This window comes from Galeopterus variegatus, unplaced genomic scaffold (genome assembly GCF_000696425.1).
Source record: "Galeopterus variegatus unplaced genomic scaffold, G_variegatus-3.0.2 Scaffold2300, whole genome shotgun sequence".
Taxonomy (NCBI): Eukaryota; Metazoa; Chordata; class Mammalia; order Dermoptera; family Cynocephalidae; genus Galeopterus; species Galeopterus variegatus.
In genome coordinates, this window is record NW_007728411.1 from 20726 (window position 1) to 31097 (window position 10372).

The window sequence follows — 10372 nt, forward strand, 5'->3', positions numbered from 1 at the left end:
CTGACATGTGACTGTGCAGCCTCTGCTGGAACTTGCAGGCCCGTCCCAGAGCCCTCATGCGTGGCTGGTGTGCAAACCCTGAGGATGGAGCAGGGCTCGCGGGCTTCCTGAGCTGAGCTGGAGCCAGTGGACCTGGGCTAGGAATGGCCCCTTGTGGGCACGTGGCCAGTCAGTTGCCACCCCAACCCCAACCCCATGACCAGGATGGCCAGGCAAGGACATGAAGGGACTTTTGGGTTCAGACACCATCTGGGCTCAGGTGAAAATGCATGTACCCCGCACTTATTATGGACTGGCCTGTACTAAGTAAGGGCTTTGTGGCTCACTGGATCCTCACACCACACAGGAGGTGGCTGCTGTCACTACCCACGTTTTATGGATGAGGACACAGTTCCTTGTCCGAGGTCAAGCAGGCTGTGGCGAAATCCTGGCAGTCCAACCCCAAAGCCTGGGGGACCCTACTCCAAATACACAGGGAAGAGGAATGTGGCTGTTCGGGAGGGGACAGTGAGAAGTGGGGAGCTCATCACTTCTTGGTTTTCAATTGGAAATGTGTGTAGACTGGGCCACCTGTTAAGGACACTGGAACAGGGCTTGAGAGGAAAATTTCATAGAAGACTGTCCACCAAAGTGTGAGAAGGGTTCAGGGCCCTGGGCCAGCCATGTGGCCAGTTTATGACCTTAGGCTTTAAAGAGCAGGGAAGAGCTGTCATTGGGGTCCAGAGAGATGACAGTGTTGGGGGGGAAGGCTCTTGGCAAGAGCTATGGATTTGGTGGAGGGGTAGCTAGCCCCCAGGACCTCACAGGGAGGTAGCTGGGCAGTGAATAGCCCTCCCGTTTACCTTCCATCCTCTGATCTTCTGCCAGGGCCTTGCACTGGCCAAGCACAACTGGAATCCAGACAGAAGAAAGCCTCAGGCACAGGGATCGGCTACGCCAGGCTCAGAGCAGGGCAGAGCGAGGTGAGGAGTGCTCTGCACCAAGAATGCAAGATGTCCAGCCTGTGACCGCTTGTGAAAAACACGGGGTGAGGGAGACTCATCTCCTTGTCTCTGCATATTCATCTGCATGCTTATAGATGCAATGATTTCTGGAACGAGCCACAAAAAACTGGTGGAAACTTCCACAGAAGCAAGGAAGGATTCTCCCCTGCAGCCATCAGAGGAAACACAGTCCTGCCGGCACCTTGATTTTGGACTTCTGTCTCCAGAACTGTCAGAGAATAAATTGTTGTTTGAAGCCACTAAGTTTGTGGTATTTGTTATAGCAGCTCTAGGAAAAAAACACAACAGTGGGTGTTTTTCTTTATTCTTGCAAACCGTGTATAAACATGGGACAGGGCTCTGAGTTCATCTGGAGCAAGATCTGGATTTGGGCTTTTATTTTTATTTTTTTCTATCCCAGAGAAGAAGGCACTTAAGGATTCCAGAGTGGGGAAGGGTCGAGGGTGAAGGAAGTTGAGGAAGTGTGAAGGAATCTTGGCTCATGTAGAAGATTAGAGAGACATCTAGAATGGGGAGAAGACAGACTTGCTCTAGATGAATTTTCTAATTTTCACAGACTTTCTACGAGTTTTGGTGGCCAGCAGAATTCTAAGACGGCTTCCAAGATTCTGCCCGCTGGTGCACACACCCCCTACAACCTCTTGTCCTTGAGTGTGGGTAGACCTGTGTATACAATGGGATAGTTACTCCCTTGTTGTGTTACATGATATAAGACTCAGGAGTAGCAGACTAAAGAGAGACTTTCCTGCTGGCTTTGAAGAAGTAAGCTGTCATTGTGAGGGGGCCAGGTGGCCAGGACCTGAGGGTGGCCTCTTGGTATTGAGAGCGCCCTCCAGCTGACCACCAGCAAAGTGATGGGGACCTCAGCTCTACACTGCAAGGAACTGAACTTTGCCAACAACCTGGAGGAGTTGGAAGTGACCCCAAGCCTCAGATGAGATTGCAGCCTCGGCCCACACCTCAATGACGTGTCTCTGCCAGGTGATCAGAGGACTCAGCTAACCTGTGCTTGGACTCCCCACCCACAGAAAATGTGAGGTAATAAACAGAGATTGTTTAAAGCTGCTAAGTTTATGGTACTTTGTCATGTAGCAATAGCGGATGCGTGCAGTTTCTGACCAAAGTTTCTCCCAAACTGAGTAGGGGCTGCTGAGCTTGAGCCTTGAGTTTGTGCTTTTTTTGCTTGTTGTTTTATGACCTAACATTAAAAATGAATGTATATTTTTAAGTCATATTTTGAGATGAGTCACACATTAGTATTTTTTAAAGTTTGAAAGTCCCTAAGGAAAACAGAGAAGAGATGAGCAGAATTTGATTATTGGTTATGTATGAAGTGTTCCAGATGTCCATGGAAATTGCATGCTCATTTTTCTTTGTGCAGCCAGCAGTTTCCCTCACAAGCCCCTCAGGTGGTTTTGTAGCAAAATGCCTTCAGGGAGTCCTTTTTCCAGGAACAGCTTTCCCTGGCCCCCTAGAGTGCAGATTTCTGGCAAGTTCTGCTGGCATGGCACCACAGCCCCTTCTCTGACATTCTACCAGCCACAGCCACATCCTCTCCAGCAAGGCCTGGATCTCAGCCCTGGGGGGCCTCTTCTTGGGCATACCACCCCAGGCCTTGGGGTAATGGCCATTCCTTATATCAGCTACTCATGTATTCTTTAGAGTTCTCTTTACTTCTTACCAGTCAGTTCCTCATAGCCCAGTCACGTTAGAGTTACTGATTCTTTGTTTTAAACTTTCCCTGCTCAAATCACTGTGTGGCTTCTCTCTCCTGACTGGACCCAGACTGATGCACTGCTCCCAGCAGCAAGTGGCATCAGGTAGATAATTCCAGAGCACTGAAGTGGCTCTGGCCTCTCTTCAAAGAGTAAACAAAATGCCCATGTTAGGATCACAGGGCTGCAAGGTAGGAGGCTGGGTTCTAGACCTGCTTCTGCAGTCAAGTGTGGGATTGCAGGGATCACCCAATCAATCAGTTTCCTCATCTGTAAAGTGCAGAAGGTGATGGGTCACATGGGCTTTGTGTCAGTTAGAATAAAAGCTAAGCTCCTGTAACAAAGCAACCAATCACACGGTCGCTTAAAGCACATAGAAGTTTATTCACTCTTAAATAAGAGTCCTCAGATGAGGGTACTGGATGACTGAGCTGCTCTGCTCCATGTGGTCATTCAGGGACCCAGATTCTGTCTGCCTTGGCGCTTTGCCATCACAGACACTGTCCCTCGCCTGTGTGGTAACTGTTCATGGAAGGTGACGAGCAGGGAGCAGCAGTCATTCAGCCTCTTAAGGCCCAGACGCCACTGTGGTGACTTTCTCCTCCAGACTCATCCCAGCAGGGGTGCACATAGTTACCTGACCACACTCACCTGCCCGGCAGGCTGGGAAATGGACTTACAGCTGAGTGGCACGTGCCCAGCCGCAGCTCAACCCCACAGAAGAAGTGGAGAGTGTTGTCACCCTCTGCCACCCTGTTCCTGCTCTCCCAGATGCCTCCACACGTCCTGGAGCACGAGTCCGTGTAAGTGCAGACACCGGCAGTTAGGGAAGCAGGGTGGCATCCGTGGCTAGGTGGGAAGAGCACGCCTCATCATTTTGTCTTTGCGTTTTAGAACCAAGATCTGCAGAGCTTGCAAAAAAGTTCTTTTAATGCTGAAAGAAAGAAGACGGCAGATGTGATGAACAAAACAGTCCTAGTGCATCTGCTGGGGAATACAGATTCTTTTTCCTCCAACGTAACAAATTAGAGCCCAGCTGGGACTTGAGAAGTCTGAACCAAGGCCTCCTGGATCCGTTTGCATATGGAGCAATGATGGAAAGTCAAGAAAATGACAAGTCAGCTTTAAAGACCTTCTCTGTGTGTCGAGTGGAAAGAAGGCTTAGGAATTTTTACACGTCTTAGGAGAAGGATGGCAACGTTTAAGGATTTAGGGAGACTGAGGATTACAGTGAGACCTCAGTGTTCTAAGAGGTTACAATGATAGTTCATCCAGTCCTCACAAAAATATTTTGGAAAAGGACTCTCCAGTCCATTTTAGAGATGTGGAAATGGAGGCAGAGAGGGGGAAATAACTTGTCTGAAAGTCAGACAGTAGTGAGCAATGGATCTGGGACTGGAAGTGAGATAATTTGACTCCAGTTCACATGAGAGGCCGGCGACCTTTCTCTGTAGAGCATCACACAGTAAATATTTTAGCCTTTGTGGGTCACACGGTCTTGGTTGTGACCACTCAATTTCAGTTGTAGCACAAAAGCAGCCATAGACAATGTGAAAGAGAATGCATGTGGCTGTGTTCCAATAAAACTTTATTGATAAACCCTGAAATTTGAAGTATATATAATTTCACATGTCACAAAACACTATTCTTCCTCTATTTTTTTCAACGATTTAAAAATGTAAAAACCTTTCTTAACTTGTGGGCAGTTGTTTGCCAACCCCTGGTCTATGCAATTAACCCTGACACCCCTTAATGTTTTAAAGATTGTAACCAACATTTACTGAGCGCTGGCTGTCCCTGGCCCACGGGCTTGCTGCCTTCCTCTAGGAGGTGGGTCCTTTACTGTCATTCACACTTTATAGGTGAAGAAAGCAAAGTGTCCCTGCCATAAGGTGGGACTGGGTCAGGTGGCTGATCAGGAAGAGTGCTGAGACCTAGGGATGGCTCTAAAAGAAGAATTTGGGTTGGCGATCAAGGCTCTCACAGGACCTGTGAAAAATGTTGGGACATTAACCTGATCAGTCTTCTAGGAAAGAAACAACAGGGAGGACATCTGCTGTGTAAGGATGGGAGGAAGAGGACCCTGATGCCTCATATTCCTGATGATCCTCCTGGATAAAACTCCCCGTTGAAGGCAGCTTTGGTCAGAAGCGAGCATTTTGAGAATGCACATGGTCACGTTTCCTCCTTCAGTCCTTCCATCCAGTTTGGTCAGACGATGCTCTCCTTCTGCGGGTACAACCAGAGATATGTGGGTGCCTGGCCGGTTGGACGGGGGTGGACAGCGGGACCTGCAGTTACACTGGCTTCCAGGCTGCCTGTGGCTGGGCCCTGTGGTGGTGGTTCCTGGGACAGATCAGGTGGACGCAGAGGCGGCCTGAGCCTTCTGCAGGTGCCTGGGTTGCAGCCTCTGTGTGCTCCCTTCTGAGCCTCTGGTTCCCCGTTTCCCAGTCCCCCTTTGGGATTAGCTTCCTGGGGCTGCCATAACAAAGCATCAAAGACTGGGGAGCTCAAGCTGCAGAAATTTCCTCCGTCACAGTTCTGGAGGCTGGAAATTCACACCCAGGTGTCAGCAGGGCCACAGTCCCTCCCCAGGGTCTAGGGAAAAACCCTTCTCTGCCCCTTCCAGCTCCTGTGGCTGCAGCAATCCTCAGTGTTCCTCAGCTTGTAGATGCCCCAGCCTCCATCTCCCCTTCACACAGCTTCCTCTCTGCGTGTACAACTGTGGTCTCCTCTTCTCACAGGAGGACCAGTCACTGGAGTTAGGGCTCGCCCTATTCTAGTATGACCGCAACTTAGTTACATCTGCAAAGACCCTATTTCCAAACATGGTCACCTTCTGAGGCTGGATGTGTATTTTGGAGTCAGAGAACAGTATTCAACCCAGTACACCACCCTACCCAGATATAGTTAGGTTTCTCGTGCCTAAAAGTAATATTAATCGGAGAGGGTAAGAAGAGTTTTTCTACTTATCTCAGGAGTGAGGGAAGATGGTAGAAGGGCATCGTCAGTTTCAGGAAGAATAACGTCCCAGTGTGTTGTAAAGATACAGGATGATGTCTACATAATGTTTTTACTAACAGCAGCCACCTCCTGTCCTCACAGAGGCATTAGGAAGATTAATGCCTTGGAAATCATCTATATTCTATTATCGTTATTATTATGATTATCCTGTGATCCTGTTTTTGAGGGAGCTGCCATAGTTATGGTAATTACATAGTATTGTGTGGCTAGATCAGGATTGCACGATTGGTTAAGCTAGACATGAGTCACTTTGGAGTGTGTAATAGTCTTTCACGTTTCAGGAGAATACATGGGGGTGGGGCGGCCTATGATTATTATTCCCGTGCCATCCATGGCGAAATGGAGACCCAGAGAATTCAAAGACTTGCCCAAGTTCTTTGAGTGTCAGTGCTAGAAAACTCGTGAGCCCAGCACCCCAGATGCGATGACTATCCTCTTTCAAATGTTTTTGCGGGATTAGGATGGGGGTTCATGCTTGGCTCAGATGCCCCATAGTTTTCAAGTGAGTGGCTTATAAACTGCCACGTGGTCACGTTTGCTCGGCAGAGCTGCCATCGCGGGGGAGGCTGCAGTGTTCCAGCGCCCACACCCTTCTCTCTGGAAGCAGAATGAGAACAGGGGGCGGAGGTGGGGCTGTCTACCTGCTCCCTTGGAAACCGAGGCTGAGCAGAAGGCAGTCGGCAGAGGCCGCACGTGGGGACTTTTGCTCGAGGCTGCTGCAGGGCCAGCCCTGCTGCCTCTGCAGGGCGGCTCTTGTCTGTCTTTCCGGCCTTGTACATATTTCCTGGGCCCATGGGACAGGAGGCCTCTTCCCTGAGCTCCTGCCCCGACTGTTTCCTCTTGCTGAAGACACGACATGACTTTGCAGTAATAGGCTGGGAAATGTCAACTTTTTAAGAAGAGATTGGTGGAAAAAAAAAAAAAAATCCGTGTCTGAACATGGGAGGTGCTAAAAATAGGAACTTCTCAGTTTCCAGAAGAGCAGATAAATGAATAAATAGTCTATAAACAAATGTAGTTATTTCCGCTGAGAGTTTTCTTTTCTTTCGATTGTCCCCTGGAGCTACAAAATACACAAATATGGGGTTGATAGATTTTTTTTTCATTAATTCAGAAAACATTTATTGGATTCCATCTGTGTGCAAGGCAATTGATACAGCAGCCAGATTTCCAAGAGGCTGGAGGTTAATCCTCCCGGGGTTGTCTGGGAGGGGATCCTGACAACTTCATCTTCTGTTCCAGAAAATTCCTAGGATCCTCTGGGAGTCATAGCCTCTAGTGTCCTATTTTGGTTGCCAAATTGATCCACACGTTGGAATTGAGCTTGTGCGTGCTTAGGGTGGATGGGTGTGGGAAGTGAGACTCAGCATGGCATAGGGTGGTCCAGGCCATCTCCATCCCCTGCACCTAGTAAATGTGACCCTTACAGTGAGTGTGTCCTCAAGACCTAGCTCCTCCAAGTGTGGCCCTAGTACCAGCAGCATCAGCATCCGCTGGGAGCTCGCTAGAAATGCAGAATCTCGGGCCACAGGCCAGACCCACTGAATCAGACCCTGCCTTCTCACGAGCTCCCCAGGTGATTCGTGTGCACACTTAGGTCTGAGAGGAACTGTCCTAGAGTGCCACAGTTGTGATTGGCAAGTTCCCCTCTGACCTCAAACTTCCCTCCACCATTTGGAAAAGCTGGAGAACCCACTACCCCCACCACAGCTCTTTCAAGTGGATCCACTTTCTCTCCCACGTAGGGGGACATAAGGGGGTGGGGGATGCAGGGGGGTGGGAGCATCTCCTTTGCTTCCAAATTATCTGTTTCTTCCTTCAAACACTGCAGTTCCCATGAAACCCACAGCAGTAGCAGGCCTGAGTCTTGTCAAAAACAGTGGAGGGCCTGAGATTTTACCCACTTCCAGGAGAGAAGTTAGCCTGCCGTGGTGTCACAGGTGCTGCCAAATGACACCAGACTCCTGGGTTGGAGACAAAGGACTTCACTGCTCACAGCACAGCAAGCAGCAGGAGCTGTGCTTTAAGGTACGGTGTGCTGACACGAAATCCGAGGCGTAGTGAGGCCAACAGATGAGGAAACGACCCGCTGTGAGGATGGCTTGTTGCTCCCAGTTCTCTAGAGCGGGGCCACACGGGGAAGCCACAGGGCCGCTCAGCAGGCAGGAGCGACGGGAAAGGCGGGCAAGAGCCTTTGCGTGGTTTCCGAAGCAAGGAACGGGTGAGGCAGGGTAAATAGGACCAGAATGGGCTGGTATGAATAATTTCAGCCGGCTCTGGGGTATAGGAGCTGTCCCTAGTTATCCAGTGCCTGGCCCTGGGGTGACTAGTGCAGGCGGATAGTGGCGCAGGGTGTGAGAGCCTGACAGAGGAGGGGTTGGGGTACGGGCTCTGGGTTGGTCGGCTTGTATTTGACAAGAACACTGGCAGGAGAGCTGTGCACTGTCCCTAGAAATCAGCCAGCCCTGGGGGGCAGTGCACCCCAGATGTCAAAGCATCAGAATGCAGAAGATGACAGACGTGGTTAACACACGCGTAATGTGTGCATTGCTTCCCTTGTCCCCCAGGTCCCACAGGGGTGACCGGGAGTGCTCCCATGATGCTGCCACACACCCAGTGGGTTCCATCACAGCTGGGGACCCGAGCTCGGGGAATGCGAGCGTTTTATAATGAGCGGTGAGCCAACACACCCGACCTTTGTCCCCGAGGGAGATGTTATCTGTATAATATCGGACAATGACCAAACCTGCCCTCTCCTCTGCAGGGAGACACCACCTCCACCCTCCTCCAAGGCTGTTTGCTGTGCAGACATCAGAAAGGTGGTCGCGAACAAAAGGGCAGTTAGTGGGATGTGCACGAGAGGGGGGACTGTCACCTGCCCCATGCCACCCTCCCACCAGCTCGTGCCCTCATGCATCAGCTCAGTTGTTGTCAAGAAACGCCCCCTGAGCACCTACCACACGCCAAGCCCTTTCTAATGTTGGAAACACTCGGTCTTATTTCTTTGTTGCAGTCCACGAGCATGATGAGGCCTCTGCTCTCGGGGGTCCAGAGTCTGGAGAGGATGACCTGAGAGAAGCAGGTGAGCAGAGCGTTTCCGAGTGGGGAATGCTGTGCAGAAACGCCGCAGCGATGGAGACTGCGGGAGTGCGGCGAGACTGGGCGGTGGGGGAGGCCTTGCCCTCCCCAAATCCCGTGGTTCTCAAAGTGTTCCCTGTACCAGCAGCAGCACGTGGGGATACCTTAGAGATGCAGATTCCTGGGCCCATCCCAGACCTACAGCTATGGTTTGGATGCTTCTGTCCCTCCAAAATTCATGTTGATCCTTAACCCCCACTGTAGTGGTATTAAGAGGTGGAGCCTTGGGGAAGGGATTAAGTCATGAGGGCTCTACCCTCTTGAGTGGAATTAATGCCTTTATCCAAGAAGCTTCAGGGAGCTGCCTGGCCCTTCTGTCCCTCCTGTCCCTTCTTCCATGTGAGGACACAGGGATCCTCTGCTCTGGTGGACACAACAAAAAGGCACCGTCTTGGACGCAGAGAGCAGCCTCACTAGACGCCGAATCTGCCAGTGCCTTGATCTTGGGCTTCCCAGCCTCTGGAACCAGGAGAGATAAATCTTTATTATTTATAAATTACCCAGTCTGAGGTATTTTGTGATAGCAACAGGAACAGACTAAGACACCTACTGAATCAGAAACTCTGAGGTGAGACCAGCAACCTGTGCTTACTGTGCTGCACACTCAAGTCAAGAGCCACCGTGATCATCCATTCTCCACACTGTGGCCTAGGGCGCTTCAGAGTCCTCAGCAGCACGTGGCCAGCCCCAGTCCTGGTTGGGTGGTCCTCGCTGCTGGCTGTGCTCCAGCCACCCCCACCTCCTGCCTCACCTGGGCTGCTCCCTCGTGCTCCCTGCATCCAGATCCTCTTGGGCCTCAGCTCAAATGTCTCTCCCAGAGACACCTGCCTGCCCCCTGTCCATGTCATCGTCCTGTTTCCTTCATGTCTCCTGCCATGACACGCAGCTTTCTTGTTTCCTTCTTGCAGTAGCTGTGACAGAGATGGCACAGGCAACCCTGAGGTAATGGCCCAAATACCAAGTGAGCTTGAGTGCCAGGGCCCCAGCAGAGCAGAAGGGCATGAAGGCAAAGATGGGGTATTGGCGGGACGTGGATCCTGGGGCTGTAGGAAGGAATGGGGCATCCTAGTGGCTTGACTAGTTTCCTTTCAAAACTCACGTCAACTTGGAATCTGTGAATGTGACCTTATTTGGAAATAAGGTCTTTACAGAGGTAATTAGTGAGGGATCATGGGATAAAGTCAACCCGGATTTGAGGTATGCCCTAAATCCAATGCTTAGTGTCCTTATAAGAAGAAAAGAGGACAGAAAGCCACCCACAGGGAAGAAGGCCATGTGATGACAGAGGCAGACCTTGCAGTGTTGCTGCCACAAGCCAAGGAACACCAGGGCCACCAGGAACTGGAAGAGACAAGGAAGGATCCTCCCCTAGAACCTTTGGAGGGAGCGTGGCCTTGCTGACATCTTGATTCCCTGTGAATCAGGAATCTGGAGACTGTTTGTGGAACATAGAGTCCTGCTGTTTTTTTTTTTTTTTTTTTTTTTTTTTTT